This window comes from Coturnix japonica, chromosome 1 (genome assembly GCF_054131305.1).
Source record: "Coturnix japonica strain WE chromosome 1, WE-NBRP24, whole genome shotgun sequence".
NCBI lineage: Eukaryota > Metazoa > Chordata > Aves > Galliformes > Phasianidae > Coturnix > Coturnix japonica.
This window is the reverse complement of record NC_140663.1, coordinates 35,094,915-35,121,308: the sequence shown is the minus strand read 5'-3', so window position 1 is coordinate 35,121,308 and position 26,394 is coordinate 35,094,915. Positions and strand designations below refer to the sequence as shown.

At 40.8% G+C, this 26,394-nt stretch overlaps 1 protein-coding gene across 11 annotated transcripts in view; it reads right to left on the bottom strand.

The window, feature by feature from the left end:
• SYT1 (synaptotagmin 1) overlaps nt 1-26,394 on the bottom strand; it is a 354,401-nt gene that overhangs the window by 324,538 nt on the left and 3,469 nt on the right. For 10 of the 11 annotated variants that reach the window (XM_085537506.1, XM_085537549.1, XM_085537519.1 and 7 more), the window contains exon 1: nt 8,536-8,819. The exons of the other annotated variant lie outside the window; for it this stretch is intronic. The gene's annotated coding sequence lies outside the window, so the exon portion shown is untranslated. Of the gene's footprint in view, nt 1-8,535; nt 8,820-26,394 lie in introns of those variants that run through there. 11 annotated transcript variants of the gene reach the window in all.

The following is a 26,394-nucleotide window of genomic DNA, read 5'->3' as shown; positions in this document are numbered from 1 at the left end:
TTTTTCCAGCAAATAAATTAACTTTATTCTCTGAAATCATTTAACATCTCTTCATCTGTTTTGAGATGAGTAGTTGAACATCTGAGCCATTCCTACGAGCCAAATTTCAACTCAAAGCAAAATTAAATACTCCCAGTATCATCCTGATACAAAGTGCAAATTCCAAAGCCATAGCTAGAGTAACACTGACCAACAAAACTGTACTAATTATTTTTCCTTTCTTCTCTATGTAATACACACATTTTGAAATCCTGTTAAAGGGTACAAAACCTATCTGGAGAGGTAGAAGTAAGTTTTGGCTTCAGCGATACTTTGAATTCTTCAGTAACAAACAGTCTAGAGTCTCTATCATGCCTGCAGAAGACTGATCCACCACTTAAAATGAACATTGTAAGTTTTTCCATGTTTGTATGGGAAATTGGTAATCACAGCCTGAACCTCTGATTAATCAGCTGAGGCAAGTGTCAAGTCAGCTGTGGGAGCACAAGTGAGAGTAATTCAGCTGTGCTCCCAGAAGGGGTGGAGCTTGACTCTACCTCCTCTAGACCTCATTTAAGGGCTGACCACCACTAAGGCAGCATCTGTCTTGGAGATTGCCTCAGCATTTCCCAGTGAAGTTGTCCATATTGGTGAGTTTTTCCTTATAAATAATCTTTTGAATGTCTGTTCTCATCTTTGTATCAAATTATCAGCCAGTGTACAATTTGCAAAGCCAATGATTGCATATCAAATATTAAGTCCAAGCTTTTATAAAAGCAGATGTATACTTGGAAAGTGACAAACAAACAAAATATCTATAGCCTATAACTTAAAGTGCTTTTTGTCCCAAATGATGTTACTTGAAGTTTCCAGTTTATCCACTTTCTCATTCAGTTGAGAGTGCTCATAAAAATTAATACAGAAAACAACCTTTCAGTCCTATTTTGTAGGACAGAAGTAAATACACAAGATAAGAGTGCTGAAGGACTAACACAACTACAGCATTTCATGAATCAGGAATTGGCCTCTGTCAAGGTCAAATGAGAATTCTCCTGTTGTTTCTCTGCTCTAACTAGCAGCTGAACACGCTCAGAAAGCTTGATGTAAGAAAGCTGAATCCTAAGAGTTAATGCAAAGCAACTCCTTGCTATTAGGTATATAAAGTACTTAAGTGGAAAACTATGGAAAAAATAAAATGACACCCATTGGCAGACTTCAGATGAAGAGATATTAATAAATCCCAGAGTAATCAAATTCATATTAATTAAACACTTAGGTTGCTACACACACACAAAAGCACACTTTAATGTCAGGATGTGGAAGTCCTATAATTCAACCATTTTTTTCCATCTATAGTTAAGAATGCATTTATCTTGTATCTGGCAAATCAAATCACTTCTGTGAGGACACTCCAAATGCTAACTTTGTCAGTCACTTTGGTAAGACTGCATTCTTCTCATAAAGGTCACCTGTTTAGGCAATTGGTACCAACAGGTGGAAATAAGACAGGGAAGACTGCAGTCTACAGAAAGTTACCCACCACAGTGTAAGGCAGCATGCACCACACAGAGCACTCTGGCTCAGATGCCAGGCACGAGGGCTGTCACCTGCAAAGCTAGCTCCAGAGTAGGCTTGGCAAAATGCAGTCCTTCAGGCAGCACTGTTATTTCAGGCATCTGCAAATAAAGTACTGTTACACAGGTCTGGACCAAACTGATGAGATGTAGGATATTGGTCCTCCCACGCTTGAAAGAACAAAAAATATTTTCCTTCTAAAGAGATTTTCTGTTATTAAATATAGTATTTGGGGGCATGAATTAGGAAGAAGATTAATTACTGCTCTATTTATTTCAGTGGTTTTAAAGTCAGATCTCAAAGAACAAAGCCACCTAGATACATATACAGAAATTTCTCCTAAGGTGGAACAAAATAGGATTACAAAACACAAGGACTGCTTAAGAGAAGCTTAGACAGTGTATCTTCATACTACAAAAGTAATGTCACAATACCGTCTACCAAAAAAAAAAATATATATATATATATTTTTTTTAATATTTAATATAATATTTAATATTTTATATATATATATAATCCAAGAGACTCAACAGGAGTTAATGGCAGCAAGTTCAGCAGGTCAGCAAATCCATGGTCTCAGTGCCAGCTCACAATCTAGCCTGTTCTCACAGATTAACACAAAAACAATGTCACTTCTTCCATCAGTTTCAATTTCAGAACTGTGATGGGCTAATGGTTGGACGAGATGACCCTAGTGATCTTTTCCAACATTAATGAATCTATTCTATGATTGCAACTAGAACTTGTACTAAGTGTAGTTAAAAAGAGACAAAAGACCAATCTAGTGATTTCAAATAACAAAACATATATTCTCAGTAAGCTGCTCCATATACTTACTATTCTAGTAAATAAAAACTGGTATCTCCTAGTCTGAATTCCTTCAGCTTACAAGCCCAGCCAGGCTGCCACATGACACACTATATTATTACTTCTAACGGTGCTTTCGCTATGCAGGAATCAAGGAAGGTCTTGGTGCATTCTCTTTTCCAAAGAAAATGCAAAGCTTACTGGACTCCCATTAAGGTGCATGTTTGGCATATCTCAAAACATTATTGGATCTCTTCTCTTAACTAATTCTAGTTGACTAGCATCACCTTCAACATCAGGCATCTTCTCTACTTTCAACAACTGTGAGTGTTTATGGCTAAATATGGCTTCTCGGTTCTTTAAAGACAGTGACAGGTGCTGTCCCCTGGATGTAACCCCTAAGTCTTCCCACAAAGTGCCTCCCAATAACTTTTTTTAAACAAGTAGGGAAAAATACTACAGCTGACTTTGTTGAGATATACACTGAGATGTAGTAGGATGAGAAACCGAGTACAGTCTATCATGGCACTTTCTCTAATTTTAGCCTCATGAATATGGATTCTGTATCTTATTCCAGATCATTGTTAAAGATAATGAATAGAGTCAGCATAATGGAGATGGTGATTCCTCATTGCCATAGAATGCCCTGAAAGTTATGTCTCCTATTTATTCCCATGGAAACTCTAACATGTGAAAAGCACTAGAACACCATTTGACACAGCAAGTCCTCAGCTACAAAATGCTATTTGTCAACATAGCCACCATCATTAGCTGGGCATTTTTGCCAGCAATGAGAAAGTGTCTCCATGCCAATCTTGAAGAAATCTGCATGGCCACCTAGATCATGGCTTGTCTTCCACATTGCTGCTGCCACTGCTGAAACACATCACCCACTGCCCCTCTGTGCTCTATTTGATCCACTATTTGTTCTTCATCCACTGTTTGGTCTCCAAAAACATTCAGCAAGTATTGATGGTGTCAATAAGTGCTATCTTTTCCACATGGAGGAATTCAGTGCCACACATTTGCTTCACCTGCACTTCCGCATCAGACACTGTTGTCAGACTGCCCCTCTGCTGCCACCTGTCACACACCAACAAAGAATAATGGAATACTGGTGAGAAGGTTCAACCTCTACTGTCATACCACTAACAGCAACCTCTAATGTTGTGGGTCAACATAATGAAATAGGAGGCATTACTTTTGGAGCAGGCTTTATGTATTTCATCTGCATTTAATCAAGGGGGAAAAAAAAGTCACCTGTTCACATGGACAACCATTCCTTTCTACAATACTATTTCTTTACTTGAACATTAGCCTAAGCTAAATCTTATGTCTCTTTAATGTCAAAACACAAAACTTGCAACTTCAACACCAAAACTTTGTTCTGAATTTTTTAAATGAAAATTGATTTCCTTTTAAGCAGTGTGGATTGGGATGTGATATGCTAGCAACCTTCAGCCTTCAAATATTTGCCAACAAATCGCATCCTCTACAATACTGGTTTAGAATGACACTGAAGGATTTCAAGTTACAGCGTTATGCCTCTTAAGGGAAAGTAACTGTAATTGCCACACAAGCTCTTAAGATTTTTCTCTCATTTCCAACATTTTATGATAAAATCGAGTAGAAATTATAATCTCAGCAACTTTGGAAGGAAATAATAATATATAAATAGAAGAAAACACATGTAATAAGCAGTAATTAAACATTCAAAGTAAAAAAGTTATATTTAATGTCCACCTGTCAGTGATGTACACACATTTTCTAGGCAGTGCATCACTACCAGAAAGTATCCTGAACCAAGTAAACCATTTCACATGGAGCCCTTGTTTCCCCAGTGCCTTCCACAAATGCACTCCAATTGCTCCAGCTGTCGTGTCTCCATGGCTATTCAAATACCAGGAAATGAGGCAGCTTGCTGGCAGTCTTATGTCTCAAAGCCATGTTGGGTGATGCTTACCAACTTCCCCATATTGCAACTGCTGCACCGATTTTCAACAACACATGGGAACTCAATATCCTTCAGATAAAAGGCATGAAACAGAACTTGCAAATAGGCTTATAACCAGCTTCATTAAAGCATCACTGAGGAGCTCTGAGGCACATATTCTCCTGTATTTGAGGCACTATACTACCTAGTTACAATAACCTTGGCTACTTTATTCACTTAAGATACATTTTGGTATTCCCATAACACCTGACAAACTTATAGGCAGAATTATTAAATACCCACATTGGTTTTTGCTACTTCTAAATACAGTTCACTTTGCTGAAACATTGTATTAGCATAATTACCCAGAGTTACTGAAAACCAGCTAGTTTGGATAACTTTTGGTAACACTGTCTCATATTTGTATGGTCTTCCATTTCTAAATAAAGGTATAAGTAGCACATCAGATAGTAATGCTGCACTGGAGGCATTCTGGACTCATTTTGTGTTCTGACACATCTCTACCAGCATCTTCAGGGAAGGCTGGAAAAGAAGGTGACATCTCGAGTTGGCAAATCGCTCGAAATTTAGAAGATGGCAACATCACTCCTTCTAGGCTGGAAAAGTGTTCAGTGCCCACAATTTTGAGAAAATACATTCAGATCAGTAACGATAAGAACACCGATTAAGAAAAATTGTTGGCTTCCTCCCAAGTATTTATAGTACATGGAAGAACATTCTGATTGGGCAGCTGTCAAAAGCAGCGCTAGGAGTTGCCCTATTGCAGCTAATCCCTTGCTTTTGGTCATTATGTCTCAAAAAAAAAATTATTTTGCATAACATTTTAAACCAGAAACCTTTTTCCACACTTTGCTTGTACAAAGCATTTGCCTGCTCTGCACACCTTCTAACTAACATCACCTGTAGCTGCTCGTATCCTCTCACCAAAAGGAATCATGAAGAGATGCTGTCTGTTGTCCTCCCTCTAATCCACCTGCTTTCGTATCTGGTATTTTGCAAGAGGTACAACAGCATAACCAGCATTTCCTAAACCCCCTCTTACCAGTGTATTAGGGAGGAGTAAAGCCTACTCCAGCAACGACGACATTTGTACATAAAGATCCTGAAAATATTTGTTAACATAATGCTTTGTTTATTCAGCCTGGAAAATGCTTTTATTTTAACCTCAAGTATCTTTAGTAAATGTCAGTGGTAAACACAAAGACATTGCTGGTTAACAAGCCTCCCTTATGTGGGTTTCCTAATTAAGCTACTTCTTAGATACAGAGTAATGTTTGAAACAAGCATTCTATAGAGAGCCAAAGGAAAACAGATGATCACGTATTTCTTCATGGAGTGGTACATGTGTATGGGCACCAGAAGCAGAGGAAAAGAGCTCCTGGGATCATCTCATAACAACTCCTCCACGCTTTCATTCTAGAACGCACAGAAACATCATCTTGTTCTTGACAATAGCACTGCAAACTCCAACACCTCTCCTGCAGCACGTAATACGGGGGTGCATATGCTTTTTACATGGAACTCCCTACCCAGTAAGGATTTCTGTGTATTTCAATGCGTGTATAAACACAAAGCCACACTTGTTTACACAAATATCTTTCAAAAAATCAAAATCAGATCACTGAATGGGCAAGAAAAACTGCGATATGCTTAATTTCAGTTTCATCTTCATGTCAGGATACATCAATTAACTGAGTTCTGTACAGCTGAGTGGCTTAAGAACTTCTGCCAAGACCCTGAGCTATGACTTCTTTTAAGTCTAACAGCCAACCCTGCCAAAAGACCATAAAAATTGATTTTGTGTTTCCGGTCTCTCCATGCCAGCTGGAAAAGTATAGATTTTTTTTTTTTTTCCTCCAAGGTTTCTGACAAACAGAACCTTTCCTTATCTCACACCTTCTACCCTACTGAACATTTCCCAGGTTCTTACAGCTGATCCAAGTTATGATTAAGGTAGAAGAAAGTTACAGATTGTTACACCAAACACTGTTTCTCCCAGTCAGTCGTTCTGAAAAGGCTCCAGGTCTGCCACCATCACAGGGAGCACTGTGCCCCACTCGCACGGCTGTGGCACGCACTCAGCAAATGGTGACTTTCACATCTGTTCTGGGGAAGTGTTAGAATGGCATCCTCAGTCTATGAGCTACCTCTTTAAATTCCAGAATCAACCCTCAGAATGGATTTAGCATCTTTGGCATCAAACATTAATAAGGCACACTTAGGCACTCTTAATGTGAAGGAAAATTGGGCTCGTATGAAATGGCTACACTGGAACATTTCATGCTTTTGCAAGTGCGGGAGTATGATTATTTCCTACAGTATGTCATTATCTTCTGCCCTGTGGTTCTCTTTTTTAAATTATCTCTTCTCACTCAAGCTGCCTACGCTATGTTTTTAAGCTATGTAGTTTTCAATTTATGAATTGCATGCATGCAAATTTTGAGCAACTATAATATGGTCTATTACTGAGCTTCTGGTAAAGTATATTCCCCTCGGACACTGCTAATGGAACTGCAATTCCAGATGCTTGTAAGAAATATATATATTTAATATATTATAGATTTGACTCTCAAGAAATAAAATCAGGTCATTTGTTTCCAAGAAATAAACAAGGAGCGAGAAAGCACTATTCCAGACACACGTGGAATTGCCTCACACTTTTTCCGAGCAGGTTTATTTAAGCATGGCAGATGTCAGCTCACATATCGACAGAGCAAGTGACTTCACTGGCCACTTGTCCTCTTGCCCCAAAGCTCCCCCATCCCAGGGCCATCCTACAACTCTCACCCCACTCTGGACACCCACCCACCAGGGAAAGGACCCCTGTCGGAGCCACAGCCATCATCTCACTCTTCTCAGAACGAAAAAGCTCTCCCAAACAACGAGGCACAGTGAACAGTTTAAACAGCACGCAATAGATTAGCGCAGCAATCAAAGCACTGCTTCAAGGATCAGCACTGCCGGTTATGATCCATAGTCTGACCATGGTCTTCAACATGTATGCGCATGCAGAATGATGGTGTTCTGAACAAAGGTCAGCTTGGTATTTCAATGAGTGAAATACTATTGAATTTCAGCGTTTTGCATGGAGTTTACAAGGTCATAAACACAGAGCTCCCTCTTTTTCACTTGCAAATGGCTGTTCAATAAGGGAAATAAGAGCTGACATCCCCCTGACAATCAAAAGAAATGATTTCTTTGGATGCCAACATCTGTCTCCAGATTGCGGCCAAGTGCTTTCTGTGCTCATTTAGGACTCCGCATGGAAAGCTTTTCAGTTACATTTACCTAGAGATTTCCCTCCACCACTTCCCATCTGACAGAAATCACTCAGCTGGGTCTGATGAATAATAGCAAAAGGCAGCTTGTATCAGAGATGATTGAATTACAGATTGTTGGAAGTGCCATAAAGCCTCATTCCGATGACTACATTTAATTTACTTACTATACTGACTACCAGGAGCTGGCAGTCGGTTGATATCTTCATTTCGGAAGACTTGAAACAAAAGAAATATTAACATTCCTCTCCACTTGCTGACTACTCTACCTAGAGGAGTTTGATAAGCCAAATTAACTTTTAAACAGAGCACGGATTCCGCACCCAGACCGCGGGAGCGCACAAGGCGGACCAGAAGATATGAGAAATCAAAGCCAGCGTTATGCATAAAGGAGGGAAACAGCATCCGACAAACCAACGTGAAATCGCACGGGGAGGAGGGGGGGGAATGAATTAGCTTAAGTAATGGAGGCTTTAAATAAATTGAAAAAAATTAAATAAGCGGGTAGGCGAACAGCAACGGAGGGGAGGTCGCTGAAAGCACACACGGCCGTGCCCCGGGCCGCGCCCCGCTGCTGCCGGACAGGGCGCGGAGCCCCGGGCGAGGGCACGGCGGCGACAACGGCAGTTCCGACTTGGCTCCGCCAGCCTGACCCGAGCCGCGGGGCAACGGGCGCTCGGCGGCGGTGCGGGAGGCGACGACGGGGAAAGGAGAGGATGGAGAGGAGGAAGAAGAGGGGAGGGGGTGGGTGGACGGGCGTGGGCGCCCCTTTGTGCGAGCCGCCCCCTCCCCCCGCGGGGAGCCCCCGCCCCCCGGCAGCGGAGCGGCCCCCGGGCGGCCGCCCCCGGAGCATGTGCCGCCGCCGCCGCCCCGCCCGCACCGCGGCCCCCAGCTCGAGGCGCCGCCGCGCGGGCGGGCGGCCCCGGGGCGCTGCCTCCTTACCTGGCAACCGGGGCGGGCGCCGCCGGCGCGTCCTTCAGCGCTCTGCCCGGGCCCCTCCCGGGGCGAGGCTGCGGCGCGGAGCGGAGCGGGGTGCGCGGCGGACCTCCCCCGCGCGCGGCTCTTCTGCTCGGCCCCCCGCGCTCAGCGAACGCTAAGTTTCGGGGACGGCCGCCGGCGGGCAGGGCAGGGCAGGGCGAGGCAAAACGAAGCGGGCGGGGAGGCGGAGGCGGCACGGGGGATGCGCGGCGCCGGGAGCGCCGCCACACTGCAGCGTCTCCAGGAATCCCTCCCGCGAGAGGCAGCCCATCACCCCCGGCCCGCCGCCCTCATTGGCTGCGGGGCGGGGAGACGGCCACCGCCAACCAATAGCCCCGCGCCCACCATGGGTGGAGCCGCCGCTCCGGCCTCGCCCATCCCGCGGCCGCGCGGTCCCCGACCGCCCCGTCGGGCGGGGCCGGCAGGGGGGGGCGCGGGGGGCATCCCCGCTATACGGCGACCGCCTTCGCCGCGGGTACGGAGAGCGGGGAGCTCCTCGGAGGGGCGCGGAGCCGGCTCACGGCTGTTAGGGCGGCGGGGAGCTCGGCGCCCGGTGCCGTTGTCGAGCCAGGCGGTGCGCAGCCCTCCCGCTGCGGCGCGCCCGCTCCGCTGAGCCGCGACCGTGGCCGGCGGGGAGCGGACCGTGCGTGTGCGCAGGTAAGGGCACGGAGCGGTTAACTTCCCCGCCGCGATGCGGCCGCTGTGACCCGGAGCTTTGATTAACGCCGCTCTGCGAAATGTAACTGGGACGAATTCAATTAACGGAAGCACATTTCTTCAACTTTTAATTAGATCTGTGCTATTTATCTAATGTTTAATATAACACAAAGAGCTGCCTGGGCTCCGGAGGGAATGGAAAGAGATGTGGATGCAAGTTCAGCTTTCAAAAACACGACAGGATAAAGTTCTTTGTTCTTCAGCTTGTTTCAGTGCTGCATCCGTACCTCAAAGTAATGGGAAAGAAGGGTAAATTCATTGGCAAAACTGTAAAAATAATAGGGTGATGTTTATGGGAGGCTTTCCCATAACCTTGAGCTAGTTTCATGATACCAAATAAGCATGCGGTTCCAGCACAGCCTCGATGCACAGCAGGCTGCTGAGTTACAGCTGTTATAAGAAAACTTGAGTACATGGTAATATATTCATAACCATGGAGTTGGCTTCACTTAATATGCACCACAGTGACAGTTATCCAAATTATTCTTTAATATGATAAATAGAAAATCTTGGCAAAGAGCCCCTTCTGCGTGCTGCTGTTCACAGGTCGCAGAGTGTCAAGGAGGTCCCAGGCACATCTCAGAAATGGGCATTTACCTGTGCTGTCAGCAGAACATCACCCTGCAAGTCCCCAGCCCTACCGTGGTGGTGGTATTTGCCTTCAGCTCAGCTCAAATAATAAACATTTTCTAATCCCCTCATTGCCCTGAGGTCTGTTAGTCATGTTATTAATCGTGAGGGAGTTTTGTTGGGAGAGAGAAAAGGGAAAGAGAGGGAAAAGGAAAGTGAGTGTCATATCTGCTGGGCTGTATAGAGGAGTCATCACAGTGTAGATGCAAACATAGACATGTAGTCACCTGCACCCACATCACCTTGTGCCATTTAAAAATAGGGTTCTTCCTCTCCCCGAGTGCAGCAGGTCTCAAGGACCATTGTAGGATCACATATCTGGTCAGTTAAAAAAACCATACATCTTAATGCTGATATCCTCAGGGACTCAGTGCTGTATTCGTAACAGCTGTATGGCCAGATGTCTGCAGCATTCTGGTATTCTCAAGACTGGGCACTGTGCACCTTGTCTTTGGGTTTGTGCAAGGGTAAAACGCATCATCTAAACTCAATGGCCTTTTTTTAGTCCATAGGTAGAAGAGAATAAGAATGAAGTATAAAAGTAGCCCTGAAGAGTGTTTACCATTGCTTTCTTGCTCTCTGCTTTTGCCAGACCTGGCAATTACACAATCTGCTACATACAGATAGATATATGGAGAGAGAGATAAAAGGATGGGTTTGGTAGGGTCTGGTGGGTCAAGGGGAATAATGCACCTCATCTCCACTTCTGAGCTTGGTAATTTGCACTGAAAAATCAATGCCAAAGTTTCCTTCTTCGCACACCCACTTGCTTCATTTCCTCTTAGGCCCAGTAGCTTCTTCATGCAAAGAGAGGTCTCCAGTCCTGTGAGCAAGTTCTGTTTAACCACTGCATCCTCGACAAAATGGGCAGTCACCATCAAGTCATGTTGTTAAAGAAAGCTTGTGAGGCTGTGGCCCTTGAGGGACAATGAACACATACAAAATGGGTGAGGAAATTTTGGAAAAGCTAGGAGGCATTTGATGAGTGATTGGAGTGCTGGTCAAACACCACCATTCACAAAGTGCAGATCATTGTGTGTAGGTCACTCTGGAAGTAATTTCTCCTATTTATCTTTCAAACTACAACAGACACAGAGAGCACAATAATACTATTTGATAGAGCAAATTCTCACCTACACACCTATGCTATTTTTCAACATAGTCACCGCTATTAGCTATGCATTTTCATCAGCAATGAACAGGAGCCTGCATGCTATGCTCATAAAAATCTGCACCAGAGGAGGTGACCCATTGTTTTACAGTGGCTATGATGGTGCCATTGCTAGGAAAATGTTGCCCACATAGTCCAGCTTTCTTCAGCTTGAATAGATGGAAGTCAAAAGGCAATAAATCCAGACTCTGTGGCAATGTGCTCCACAGTCTTCCAACTGGTATGAGGCCTGGTGTTACCATGTTGCAAGAGAAAGGTTGTCTTTCTCTCTTGCCCAACTCTAGAAATTCAAGCCTTCAACTCAGACAGTAGTTGATGGCTTGTCCAGGTTCCAGGGAAGCCAGAAAGATCACTCCTTACCTACCCCAAAAGACAGTGAACATCACTTTATGCACTGAGAGCTGCATCTTGAACTTCTTTTGATGAGGAATTTACATCACCACTCCGTGGACTGCTGTTTTGACTCCACTCAGTAGTGGTGATGCTTTTTCTCGTCACAAGTAGTGATGTAATCCAGGAAACTGCTTCAGCCTTGTGTTTCTTCGTTAGGTATGTATGGTGTTCTTTTTGTTCCTTTCTGAGCATTTGTGGGACCCAAGTGGCACAAGCTTAGCAATATTTCAGTGTTACCACCATAATTTCCAGTGCAATTAAGCTCCGTACATAGTTCCCTGGTTGTAATCTCCTGATTCACACAGATGAGCTGATTGAGATGCTTTGCATAGCTGCCCAGAACATGGCTTATATTTCATGTTGCTGTCCACTGCTGAAACTCACCATCCACCACCTCACTGTGCTCGCGTCCACTGTTGGGTATCCAGAAGCATTCAGCAATTGTCTATGAAGGTAAATGGGCATCAGTTTTCCCACATGGAGGAATTCATCTGCACTTCCATGTCAGATGGCATTTTGTCAGACTGCTCCTCTGCTGCCATCTGTCACACAGCAACAAAATGCATTGGAATATTGGTGGGAAGGTCTACTACCATAGCATAAGCGTCTACCAACATAATAAAATAGGAGGTATTGCTTTCCAAGCAACCTTTGTGTATGTATTGTTCTTATTGTTGTCTCTTGCACAGTTGTGTTCTGTCATGAGAAAAAAAATAAGAAATATGCAAAACCAGGCAAAATTACGTTCCAAAACAAAGATATAGTCCATTTTTTAATGTGCATCAAAACAGAATCTTAAATAGTATCTACCATTTAGAAATTCTATCAGGAATCCTGATAATTACAAACAAAGAAACTGACTCTGAATCATCCTTCATATTCCTTGTTTTTAATTTAGACTTTGACTGAGCCAGAGGTATGGGAGCATCTGGGAAGAATTTGAATAAAAAAAGCAAGAGCAGAAAGGGTACAGTGTTTGACTTTGCAATTTCTATTTTCCATTCTCTGTATACTATGGCTTCAAGATAAAAGCTCAAGATTAGAAAGCAATATGAGCTGTAAAAGCTAGGTTTTGAAAGTAAAAGACTCCCATTTGCTCTATAAACAAGAAAGAAGCCTGGGCCAAAGTCAATGAAACTGAAGTAATCTCAGGCCTGTCCTGGCAAGTTTTATGGCACATAAAGAGCAGGTACTACAATGGCAGTTACTGAACGGAGGCAAATTCAGGAAGGACAGCACTAGTAGCATATCAAAGCAGCAATCAGGGCTCTGGCTTTGGGGTCAAGCTGCCATCAGTTTCCTTCTGCACATCAGCTGCGTGTGACCAAGTATCACCACTACCACAATCAGATGTACAAGCTGGGAAGCCAGGCAAATCAGGAGGGCAAATCAGCAGGAGGTGAATGAGTCAATGATATCAATGGCTGTTAGTTTACTTATCAGTCAGAATTTAGAACCATAAACTGACAGGAATTGAATTGTGTCATCGTGAGGAAATTATTCACCAAACTTGTGTTGTCCAAAATCACAGCTACCTATTTTTAACTGACAGACATTTTTACTTTCTACATCACTGTGACATTATTTTCTTCTTACTTTTACTTTGTTTTGGCCTTTTCTAAAGTTTTTCATCATAAGTCTAAAGACAAAGGAATTACTTTTTGCTTGGGGGAATGGGACAGTAGTTGGTTGCACAGATGTCTGAAACTTCTCATCTTAGCAGATGAAACACCCACTCTTTATTGTTTGTATTCCAAGTTGATGCACATCCAAGTGCTAGCATGTACAGCTGAAAATTAAAAGCTTGGAATCCGACTTTAGGATGCAGTCATCCAACAGAGTTCAGTGATATTTCCACAATGTATACTAGGTGATGCTAATGTATTTAGGAGGTACATTCTTAATAAGGAAGCCAAGTCTGCATTAAGAGAACACGAAACATGAAAGCAAATTGAGAAATCCAAGTCCCAAAGGTGAGAATTAACCTTCAATACAACAAATAAATACTGGAGTAATAAAAGCATATGTCATATGAAGCGTATTTTGAAGATGCTTTCTGGAGCAATGTGTGATATTGTGAGTTGGATATATGCAGAGAAAAGTGTTGGGTTTTTTTGCTTTGTTTTTTAATCCCAGCTGAAATTCAAAGGACAAAATTAAATCACTTGTTAGTCCATTGACAGATATTTGTTTCAGCATGTCATTTTGATTGTATTGTTTCCCTGTGTTTGATCTGTACACATCTGCTGCTGCTTCCTCTGAGTTGTTTTAGCCAGAGATGTTCTCTTTTAATCTGCATTTCTATAGCAGCTATCACTGAAGGCTCCTGGTTTCTGCCCAGGGCTCCTGGACACTGCAGTGGTTCAAAAAGAAATGGAAATATTCTCTTACAAGAGAGTTCAAGGGCAGTCAAATCAACCTGCACATGTTTTGCAGAGATGTCAGCTGTGAATGCAAGGACATATCTGAGTCAGTGTCAGTATGTTCCCCTGTAGATGGTGCCCCTAGTTCAAGGATTCTGTTTTGGGTTGTCAACTATACTTCCCTAATCTTCCTCCTCATTTTGAAAATCAGTTTTCTCCCAAGTGGTGCTCAGAGGGGTACTCCAGACAAACAGTATTTTCAGTGCAGGTAGGATGAAGGGGACTGGAGTCCTGGTTTCATCTTCAGGCACAATCTACTCCATCAAATGAAGAACAACTGAACCATGACTTCCAGAGCACCGGGGCATTATTAATCTCCAATCTTACTCTATGGTGGTGAGTATTATGGCATCCCCAGTGTAAAACTTTTTTGTCACTCGTGACCATATGCATCATACAGGTGACTGTGTAATAAAGTTAAAAAAAAAAAAAAAAAAAAAAAAAGTGGGATTTCTAATTTAATTTTGAGGATTTAGCCTTCAAAAATCACACACACACAAAAAAAAGGGCTGTGTTTTCAGCCCAAATATGTGGAGGCTCAGGGGGGAACTTACTGATGTCTATAAATACCTGAATATAGGGTGAAAAGAGGATGAAGCCAGGCTATCTTCAGTGGAACCTGGTGCCAGGACAAGAGGCAGTGGGCACACTGGAACACAGGAGGTTCCCCCTAAACATCAGGAAACACTTCATATATAACAGAGCAGTGGAATATGTTACCCAGAGGCATAGAGGAATCTTGGAGATCTTAGAGAGCTTCAAAAGCTGCCATGGTCCTGGGGACCCTGCTCTGGGTTTCCCTGTCTGAGCAGGAGTTGTACCAGAGGGACCCAGAGGGCCCTGCCAACCTCAGCCATTCTGGCATTCTTTGTGATAGCTATCCACATCAAGAAAGGTCTTTTCCAGTTGTTGTAATACACATCCCTGTCATTCCACAGTCTCCACTACAAAATAAGAATGATTCTGATTCAGTTTTGAAAGTCTCAGATGAGTTGCCTGTGCAAAATATGTTTAACACCATTATGAGAGTAAGGGTGAAAATGCATATTAGAAGATAGCACTGAGATGTAGATGAAAGCTTATGGATTCAGGCTTCCTGAAATTGATGTCTCTAATTTGAGATCTCCACAAGATCTGTATCATGCAGAAGACACATGAAAAAGAATTCCAAAAGGCCAGCCCAGCTCCAAAGCATGACAAGGGTTACCGTTCAGCTGTTCAGAATTTTCTAGGAACATTAATATGATGAAAAAAATAGGAGAGCTACTAGGGTACAAAGCTAGTCAACATATTTTAAATTTCAGAAAATACATTGTGCTATCAGTGCTATCAGATAAGTAAAATCTCAGAGGAGTTTGTTTGCATTTAGTTCACACAGTCATTTCATTTGAAAGCACAGTGAAATTATCCTAGTATTTATAGTTTAAATCTTAAACTATAAAAATGTCAGGTTTTTTTTGTTTTTTGTTTTTTTTACAGCAGTCACCATTTCATAATATTTTCTGTCCTTTTTAAAAAATGTATTTATTTCCTTTACAGAAATGCAGTCTCTTCGCAGTTCTCATGTTTAGACTACTCTTCAGCATAAAAGCTTGCAAAACACATGGATAAATGAACTGGAAATTATGTCTCATTAATACAATTAGGAAAGAAGGATTTTTAATTTCAGTTTCTTCATAGCTATGTTTTAGCCTAAAAGCAAAGAAGTAAACTAGTTACCTCTGGCAATTCTGTCTGTCAGCGCCATTTTATTTGCAAGCTAAAATGCTTGTTTTGTTTCCCACATTGCTTTTTCTATAGCATCTGCCATAGCCTTCAAACCACAAGAGCAGAAGGGAGTAGAGCTCTCTGACTGTAATTGTGTTGTTAAGATAAAGTCAGTGGGAATGTCACTTCTGTAAACCCTGATAGATATTTATCCAAGTCAAACCTGAATTTTTAATCATTATAAAACGTTTCTTTTTTTTCCCTAGAACTTCCTTGGTTTGTTTTTTTTTAAAAAAAAAAAGAAACTTAGGCAAAATCAAAATAAATCCTACCCAGTGAACTTAATTCTCCTCACAGTTACACAGATAAATCGGTAACAGACCTTCTGTCTTAAAAGTATAACTGCTGTCTCCTATAAATCAAGCTATCTTAGAGACCCGAAGAAGTTAATGTAGCATGGAATAATTTTAATTCAAGTCCTGAGTTTAAATATGAAGCTTTAAGGAAACTGGCTCCAATAGCACACTGGGGACATAGTTTCATCCTTACTGAGTAGTTCTTAGTCTGTGGCAGTACCATCTTCTCCAGGGGCTATAAATTCATGAAAGAGAATCTCTTATCACCTTCCTTTCTGCTTTTGACCTTCTTAGTTACCAGTCTTCTTAGTTTCCTTCTTTTCTGTCCTTCCTGTTCACCCAAGAAGATATTTTGTGATAGCATTGCTAATCCAAAGTGTGAAATGATCTGGACAGTCACCATCAGTCTCTTCACCCTTGACAATAAACCCATTTCTACAAAAAATGGGATTGGTCCTTTTATCTTAAAGATGAAGGTGAAGCAGAATTATGACTGATGACGAAGTATGACAGGACATTCTTCCCAGCTGGGTAATGGAAAACTCACTGAGCCATTGGTTTGTTTAGTTCTTGTTTGTATGTGAACACAAGTACCTAATCAGGTATGTTTCTTAACAGAGAGAAGAAAAAAATAAAAAGAATTTTTGAAGACTCAAAGAAATGTAAGACAGGGATGATAAAATATAAAGTTTCTCATCACTAGGAGCTCATCCTAGCCCATAGTGGGGTCAGGCTGAGCCTGCTACTTTAAGCTTTATAATTTGATATCAGGGAAAAGTTCAGCCTGGAGGAATGTTTGGTATTAATTAGTTTAAGGATTTTGACCAATATCTTCTTGTCCTTAAGTGCAGATTTTCAAAGAAGTGATTTTTGATGCTGGAATTCTCAATTAAAATGTTCTTTCTGAAGATGAGAGCCCATTTACTGTGAGACACAGAGTGCTCTCCTTCATGCCTTAACTTTTTTTTCCTTCTGCTGGAACCTATAACACAATCTTTTTCCTTCCTTCCTTCCTTCCTTCCTTCCTTCCTTCCTTCCTTCCTTCCTTCCTTCCTTCCTTCCTTCCTTCCTTCCTTCCTTCCTTCCTTCCTTCCTTCCTTCCTTCCTTCCTTCCTTCCTTCCTTCCTTCCTTCCTTCCTTCCTTCCTTCCTTCCTTCCTTCCTTCCTTCCTTCCTTCCTTCCTTCCTTCCTTCCTTCCTTCCTTCCTTCCTTCCTTCCTTCCTTCCTTCCTTCCTTCCTTCCTTCCTTCCTGCCTCCTTTCTTGCCTTCCTGCCTACCTTCCTGTCTTCCTGCCTGCCTTCCTGCCTGCCTTTCTGCCTCCCTCCCTTCTTCTCCCTCCCTCCTTTCTTCCTTGTAGGGGTTGTTGCTTTTGTGGGTTTGGGGGTCTTTTTTGTGTGTGTTTTCAGGTCTTCTGACCTTTTCTAACTTTTCTAACTAATTCTTCACTTTGATCATTCCCTTGAAAGTTAATAAGCTTTATGCCTGGCCAAGCTGTTTCTTTAAAGGAAAATTGTCATGCCATTTTTTGTTACACGGGTTAATAAAAAATGTTTGACTTTTTCAAAAAAGATTTCTATTGTATTCCCTTGTACTTGAATTTAAATAGAACTTGTTTGATTTTTCTTGCAGTTACTTCTAAAAAAGCTTGGCAGCTTTCTTTGAGTAAAAAAAAAAAAAAAAGGTTATTTGCTGAAGTTATTTACAGTTTAATTGCCAGTTTAATTACAATCTAATGTCTCATTTACTGTGACACACTTTACTCTGCAGGCTGAGCTGAAATAGATTACAGAAGTCACAATGGCAATAGATTCACCTCTGTCTGCAATTGGTACTCTTGTTCTACTGTCAGCAGAACAGCCCTGAAAAACAGCACTGACCCTCTAGTGGTGATCAAACATTGGAAACATTCCAGTCAAACTTACTGCATGTACTTCAATATTGTCATGCTGTTTCATGTCCAGGTTTTGCCATTGACTTTAAGTACTGCCCATCTGTTGGGGAACACATTTGGAGGCTGTCCCACAAGTGGCATCTTATAACATAGTACAGAGACTAGCTGGTACTTCCAAAGTGTTTTGGCTGGCTTCACTGTGGATGCACCATTCCATGTGTGTCCAGCTTATAGTCCTCCAAAGGGATCCCAGCAACCTATATACCCCAGTGCAAGGACATCTAAGCCTTACCTATGCACAGCATCCATTTAGGGTTCTGTTCCTGTTTCTGGTTCTGGTTAGAGAGCTACATGAGAACAATGATTTTAGATATTTATGTGTTCATTTCAGATATGAAAATTTACTGCTAGTAAAGTGTATTCAGAATTATAAAATAACTTAGACTGGGAGGGACCTTTAGGAGTAATCTGATCTAACCACATACTCAAATCAGGCCTAAACAGGTTGTTCAGGGCTTTGTACCACCAGTTTCTGAGTGTCTTGAAGAAAGAAAGTTCCACCACCATACAGGTGGCTCTCCAACAACCTCAGTCTGGCATGTCAGTGTCTTTCTTGTACAGCAGTACTCAAAACTGATGCAGCTCTCCTGAGGTAGTCATTCAAGTACTGAATAGAAAAGGAGGGCTTCTTCCTGTGACCTGATGGCTTTTCTTTAGCTGATACAGCCAAAGATGCAGTTAGACTTCTTTGCTTCAAGGACATGCTGAAAACATTTGCGTGAATTACAGCTATAAATTGAAGAACCAGAAGGCTGCATATATTCTTGCCCATCCTTATTCAGAACCAGCCAAAACTGGGGTAGCTTCCTGAAATGGGTTTCAGGGTGGCTATGAGACAACCTTTGCGGGACTGCAACCATCCCTGTTCAGTACAACAGCTCCTAACCAGCTTGCCAGAGGCTCAGCTCCATATAGCTATGTGCTGGTTTTGAAATTGCATGATGTACACTGAAGAACACAAATAAGCTGTTTTGTCCTGACAGTTACTTCTTTGGTATGACCAAGATATGTTTGCAGTCATTTCATTCAGCAGTTGCTCCCATGCAGGTCATCTGCCACTAGTTCTGCCTCAGCCTGTGCCCTCACACTCACATGTCTAAGGCTGAGTCAGTATATCTCCAGCCACACTTGGGTTTTTCTGCCTTTCTGAGATGAGAGTGTCAGGGGCACAGAATAGCTGGCACTTGGACAGAATATTAAGAAGGGAGCAGTATTTGTTGTTACTGGAGCTGAGGAGTTAGTATTAGGCCTGCTGAAGTCTCCATTTCTGTTACATGTATACAGATGATATCTGAGCAGCTAATTAATGGGATCCATATCCACGGCCTGTTGCTATGTTGGACAGGAGTGTTAAATGGAGGGTCCTGTACTGTGGGGCAGCAGTGGGAGTCCTTTGTCCTCAAAAAGATGTAGAAGGCCAAAAAAGCAGGTACCTAATACAGTCAGTGTTGCTGACATATGGTAAATTGGGGTTTCTATTTTTCTCCCACGCAGTGAGTAGAAATTGCAAGTATGTAATAAAATCCTGCCATTTGTAGCTAGTTGTACAGTCTCTGTAAGTGACAAAAGGTCTACAGGATGAAAGGTATATCCTTTTCTCTTGTTTCTAAGTTGTATCTCCTAGAGTGGTGATCAGCTGGTGATAGGAGCACCCTTTATAGCTCCAAAAAGTTGAGAAACCTTGTACATGAGGAAGATAGGGATTGGAAGCCTCTGAAACCATTCAAGTCAATTACTCTGTTATCCTGACAGCAGATTTTCCCAGTCCAAACTAATGACCAGAAATGACTAAGCCTGAAGGAGTGATGACTCAAAATAGCTTCTAGAATCGGGATCTTCAGAGGAATATGCCATACACTGGGCATATGTGATTATTCTCATCCTGAAATGCAGTGTCATCCTGACAACCTGCTTTCAACTGTTACCAGCCTGGAAAGGGATGTAGTTCCACTAGCTGCAATTAATATCATTTGTTTGAAGTTGCCAGTCAGAAACGAATAGAACTTGCCATGACCCAATCCACCCTCTGGGCTTGCTTAACAGATTTTCTCCACGTTCTCCTCGTGGAGGTTTGGAAATCAATGACCACTGACTGGAAATTTAGAGTGGCTGGGGTGGCATAATCACAGAGTATGTCTGAAACAGCTACTGAGTTACAGTGAATGCAAAATAATCGTTTATAATGATTTGCAAGTAATAAGATTTTATAGTCAGGTGAAACTAATATGAGTCATGCCACGCTTTCTTGACACATTCTGAAGACGGCAGCAGTGTGGAAGCACCAAGGTGTTGCTTCCAGCAGCAGGACAAATTTAGTCCATGTATCACCTCTACAAATACATACATATAAATGGATAACTTGTTGCAGATCTAGATTTGTACTTATTCTTTGCATGTTCATTCAAATAATCCAACCTTGAAATAGACATCACTGCATCTCTTCCTTGCTTTCTCTGTCTACCTTATCATCGTACACTGGAATCTTCCTTTCCAAGCTGCCAGGCAAAGATTCATGCTGAAGTGAGAGGGTGGTACCTGAATTTTCTACAATGAAGTATTATGCTTTCTAATATGCTCCCTTGTACTACAGAAGTAGTAAAGCTACTACTGTAGCAGTAAAGCTAGTACAGAGGTAGAAAAATGAAAGCAGTGTAATATAAGAGTAAAATAAAAGTAGTATGTTTAGTAAAAATAAAGTAGTCTATAAAATAAAATATCAAAAATAAAATAAATAAAGTAGTAAAGCTAGTATAACAGTAGTAAAGCTAGTATAGCAATGAAGAGATTCTTCTAGTAGCTTGAGAACATTCTGTGAGTTAGAAGATTGTTTTGGAGTTGAAAGGAGTTTAGTGCTGTCTGGAAAAAGATGAAAAGGTCTCTTTCCGATATTATTCTTTTTAACTTCAAGGGGTTGCTGGAATACCCTGAAGCAACCTTAAAATATGCAACAGTCTCACTTTCTGGAACTACATTTTTAATACAATTTCAGTAGCCGTTCCTTCTATAGTTCCTCTGTCTCCCAGAATCTTGTGTATATTTATTCTTCAAGTTAAAAATATAAAAATAAAAATAAATGTATTCTTCCATGAGAGGAAGTATAACAGCATCTTTGTCTTTGGATCATACCATTTGAGACATAATTGGAGGGCTGACTGAATTAGGATTCACCTAATAAGCCACAGAGAAGTGCCTACTGTCACGATAAACATAATCTCTGCAGCTCTTGCTGGAGCCATCAGCACTATCTGACACTGAATATTATTACTATTCGTCAATATCCTCTGCCTCAGGATGTCATTTCTAAAATGATTTTCTCATCAGTATTTTTTCAGTTTTGGTTTCTTATCTTGATTTCTGTATCCCTAACAATATTTATAATGTTCCACACAGGAACTGTAATTAAACCCTTCCTTTGCACTGTGCCTTCAGCCTCTAATGTGTTAATGTTAGAGTCTTAAAGTAGGAGACTAAGAATCCTCTACTGTAGACTTCTGGGAAGATTTTCAGCGATATATTCTGATCTGAATCATGTAATCTATTGCACTGACATGTGACTATGCTGATAACAGAGAACCAAGATCTCTCTAAAGATATGACAGGAATGTGGGACATTTGTGACTTAGAATTTATAAAATGGAGTTCTTGGTGGGAAAACCCAGATAATCTGAAACTCTTTCCAATTGTTCATAACTAACTGATCCCATATCTGTTTTTATTGGTTATGTATTTGTGGACAGAGTCATGTAAATGAAGGTATTTTTATACTTCAAGTTTTATGGCCTTTGTTCATCATAGTCTGAGAGATGTGTTTGGCTGTGAGAGTACTTTTTATTACTATCTTTTAGTTTCCATGTCTTGTTTGTATTTAACATCATTTTGTTAATTTTTTCTTTCCCTTACACTGCATGTAGTATCTATGTAGGTCAGTCCAATGGTAATGCCTCCCATTTAATTCCATGGATAAATTAGGAAAGGTAGCATAACACTATTTGACAGAGCAAATTCTCAGCTACAAAACACTATTTATCAACACAGTCACCACTGTTAACTATGCATTTTCACCAGTGATGAATAAGAGCCTACATGCTCCACTTGTAAATATCTGCACCAGCAGAGGTGACCCATTGTCACCACTGCTGAAACACATCATACACTGCCTCACTGTGCTCACATCCACTGTTTCATCTCCAGAAATGTTCAGCAATCATCAAAGAATGTCAGTGGGTCCAATTGTTTTCAGCAAGAAATGCAGAATTCAGTAGCAGACCTTTTCTTTATCTGTACTTTCATGTCAGACATCATTTTATCAGACTGCCCTTCTGCTGCCAGCTTTTGCACTAAAACAAAGAGTAGTGGAATATTAGTGGGAAGGTTCAGCCTCTACTACCATACTACCAACATCCACCTCTGCTGTCATGGGCCAACATAATAAAATATGAGGCATTACTTTTGGTGAAGTCCCCATAAATTGCATTTGAACTAGACTTCCTGTATATGGTTCACTCTATTCAGATGGCATTATTTAGCCAAAATTTTTAACTTACTAAACTCTTCAAAAAACCTATTGCTTACAAGATGATAGGCTATTTTGGAACATACAATTGTTTCCCATTTTGGCATTTTAATAGTCTTTAGACAGGTTTAATAGAATCTATACTTCTCCAATTAGAACTAATATAGGACTGTGAAACTATTTTGATCTTTGACTACCCTAAATTGTCAGATTCAACCCTTTTTTTAAAATGTATTAATTGGCTTCTGATTCTTTACATATTCACTTGATGGCATTGACCTCAAGAATATTGGCCCTTTACTTGTTCTAGCAATGCAATGTAATGTCAACTAAGAAGTTGCTGAATCTCAGATCTTTTTCTAGAAATACTCTTATTTTTTAAAAATTATTCCCTTGACATGTTGCTGTTGATGTAACATTCAGTTTTAAAATAATGCTTATATTAAAGTTATCTTTGTGTTATTAGTGTTTGCTTTAAAGTGAATTTCCCACTTTTTCTAAAAGTCCAAACTATCCCCAGTGTAGATAAGCACAAAAACTCTGCTTGTAGTTTCTAAGCTCTTAGTTTCTAAAAACAGTTTCACTCATTTTCACATCTCAGAGAATCAGGTTGGCTGTTTCCTTGTCTGAACCAGTTTTCTGTTAAAACGAAGGAAGCTCTGGGACCTGTGCTCCAAACACAGAGGTTAGAGAAAAGTTATCATGTGCTGGGACACAGAGCTATGCTTTTACATAGGATTGAGGTCCACAGTGTTCTTATTGATGCTGAGACTGAATAATTTAAGAAAGATACCTGGAAATGGCTAATTGCCAGTGTCACTGTGCTGGAAATGTGAGGTGTTAGAGAAGTGGAGAAGGATGGCACTGAAGGCGCTGGATCCATGTTTTTGTGCTACAGCTGTCTGTGCCAGGACATCTTGATTGGAACTGTTGTACAGAGTTTGGGATTGTGCACTTTAGGCAAGGCTCCAGGTAACAGAGCATCCTGCTCTTCCTGGACTTGGAAGAGCAAGCCTGACCCCACTCCAGCACTCCATGTGTTAGGTGAGTGGCTCAGAAATCTCATTCACATCAGGGCTGTGCCTGCCTCAAGCAGTATGTTGCAATCGGTATAACATGAATACCAATCAGAAAAGACTCAGTTTTAAAAACTGATTTGCATGACGCCTCTCTCAGCAGCTGTCAGGAACATCTAGGTTGGGCTAGAAACATATAACATCCAGCTCACATACTAAGTCTCAGATGTTTTCTGTTATTAAACTGCAAGTCATATTATATCACTAGAACACGTTTAGCGTAACTGTTTTGCACTGACATCCATGCATTTCTGATGTTTATTCTGCAGACCTCCTTCTCCCTGATTTCACCATGATTTCAGCCTTCTGCCATTTTTATTTTTAAACAATTCATAACTTGTTTGAAAGTCAGTCTGCTTATATTTTAAAGCAGATCTGCTTTCAAATCAGAAGAAATGGCAGAATCAGTGTAATATAGCTGACAGTTAGGGAACTGGATATTTGTTTACAAAATTCAGACACTCTTTTTCCCCAGTAAAAATCTGCAAGCCAGTTTAATAGTGGCTGTTCTCCAAAACATACTTACTATCATTTGAGAAAGTAAGTTGTATTGAAAACAAGTTTTGGGGAATGAAGCAATAAGAGATGAGTCACACAGCTTAAACTGCATTCCAAATTAAAAATAATGTACCACATTTCATTTATTTGCTATTTTTCAATTTCACAGTTCTTAAAAAATGGTGCACATTGATATTATAATTTACGCGTAGCAAAAACACCAATTGAAAATCAGAATTTTACTTCACTCACTCAATTTATCTTGACATTCAGCACTCTTCCTACAGCTCCACTCTGAGCTTCAGGATTTCAGGAACTTTACAGAATTACTTCTCACTTGTTTTACATTTATGCCTTGCTTAAAAACATTGTGCAGTAAAGCCTAAAAAACCCTCACAGACTCACTGAAGTACCAAAAAGTACAGTAACAAATATGATACACATTTTCATATTTTTTTAATATTTCATTTTAAAGCAAGTCCTTTGGAATTTAGGAGTTGATATCTTATGTTTGAATTGCTGCAATTGGCAATACTAAGGATCCTCAAATCCTGTGCAAATGAGTTGCAGTGTCAACACACAGAAGTTTACATGTTCTGAACTATTAATAATTCTTCACTGGAAAGGAAATGAAAGATAAGCAAAAAATCATTTGACCTTATATGTCTGCACCAGCAAAATATAATATCTGCTTAAGGTAAACAATGAGTCAGTATTCTGATATTCTATCAGATGCTACAGCAGCTTCTAAACAAAACAGAGGGTTATCAGAAAGTACTGTAGCAGAATCTGCCTTGAACAGTCAAAAAAACATTTTTCTCTTTCCAAGATATCATCCTGTAAAAGTATAAACTAATAGTACTGAACAGATACCTCGGTTTTAACAGGCAAAAACTGAATAAGAGGATTTCATCTGATGATCAGGATGACTGCATGTTCTGGAAATTTCCCAGCTGGCTTTCTCACGGGATGCCTTTTCCTCTACTGTAGCATCATCATCTATCAACCTGAATTTGTATAGGTGTGGCAGCTTTGTGCAGTTTGTCATGAATGTACCATGCATTCTGGCATATGTTGAACTGATAGATTTACTTTATGTGAAAATGTAAAGTCATTAACTCTACTGCATAACAGAAGGCTCGTTTTTATGCTTTTGTGCTATCTGTGCAATCATTTCATTTTGCCACAAGTTTTAAACTGGACCCTGACCATCACGAGGTAATATAAGAATTCTCACATTTCTTTTCTACAGTGGTAGAACATAATGACACATTTTACTGTTGGAGTAGGACATGAACAATGTCCTACACATTTCACAGGAAGCCAGTTTGGCATTCAGCCCATGAGATTCTAGAGCTCGAAGTCAGGAAAGATCAGGTGTTAACCTCATGGTTAACAAATTTAACCTCTTTATCTCTAAGACTACTTGAATGTAGTAGTCTTCTCTCAAATAAGGTGATTTTCTCAGGAAAGTACATCAGTTATTCTGAGGAAATAAACGCATTAATACACCAGCTCAAAGCAAGAGGTTTGTCTCCTTGATGAATGATTTTGAGTCTTCCAGACAAAACAATGCTAGTGCAATAAAGAAGAAACCTCTCCTGCCTGAGGGCAGTATATAAAACTAAAGGGCATTGTATAAGGAAACTTTACTTTATAAACTATTAGAGAAAAATGGTAAGGAAAAAGCCAGAAAAGAAAGCCTTACTGGCTACAATAGGTGTCAAGGGTCTTGATTCTAAAGTGGGCTCTAGGGGTGTTTGTTTGGCTATAAGCAGAGCTTTCTAGATTCAAAATCAACTTTGATAACTTGGTGAATTAATAAAAGGATCCATCACTGAACTGATTCTCACGGGTTAGCAGGAAGCCTTTTGGCCTGTTGGTTGTAAGTAGGACAGACATCAAACCAGGACTGTTTTTGAGATATTTTTAAAATAGAAAACAAGTTTTTATTTCCCTTTCAAGCAGGGCTTAATTTTGGCTTATCTACCTTTTTCTCTGATTGCCTGCCATTTTCTTCCTTTACCCTCGCTATTTGTCTTCTTTTAAATAGTTTTTTTTCTAGTACAGCTCCCCAAAATATTTTTGATTCAGTGATGTTGGCAGAAAATGTCAATCTGTTTTAAACCACATTCTATAGAAATAGATTTGTTTCAATGAAACTACAGCTGAAAGCAATTATGGACTCCAATTTGGAATCCCTGTAACAAAATTTAAAAAATCCTGGGAGCTCCTCTAGCTTCTAGGTTTTAAGTCACTGGTGTTCACTTGGGAACTGAGCCTGTGAGTTCAAGTCCTACTTCTGTCCAAATTGGAACTGGAATTGGAAATGAACATTGGATCTGGGTTATCTGCATTTCAGGAGAATGCCCTGCTCAGCAAGCCAAG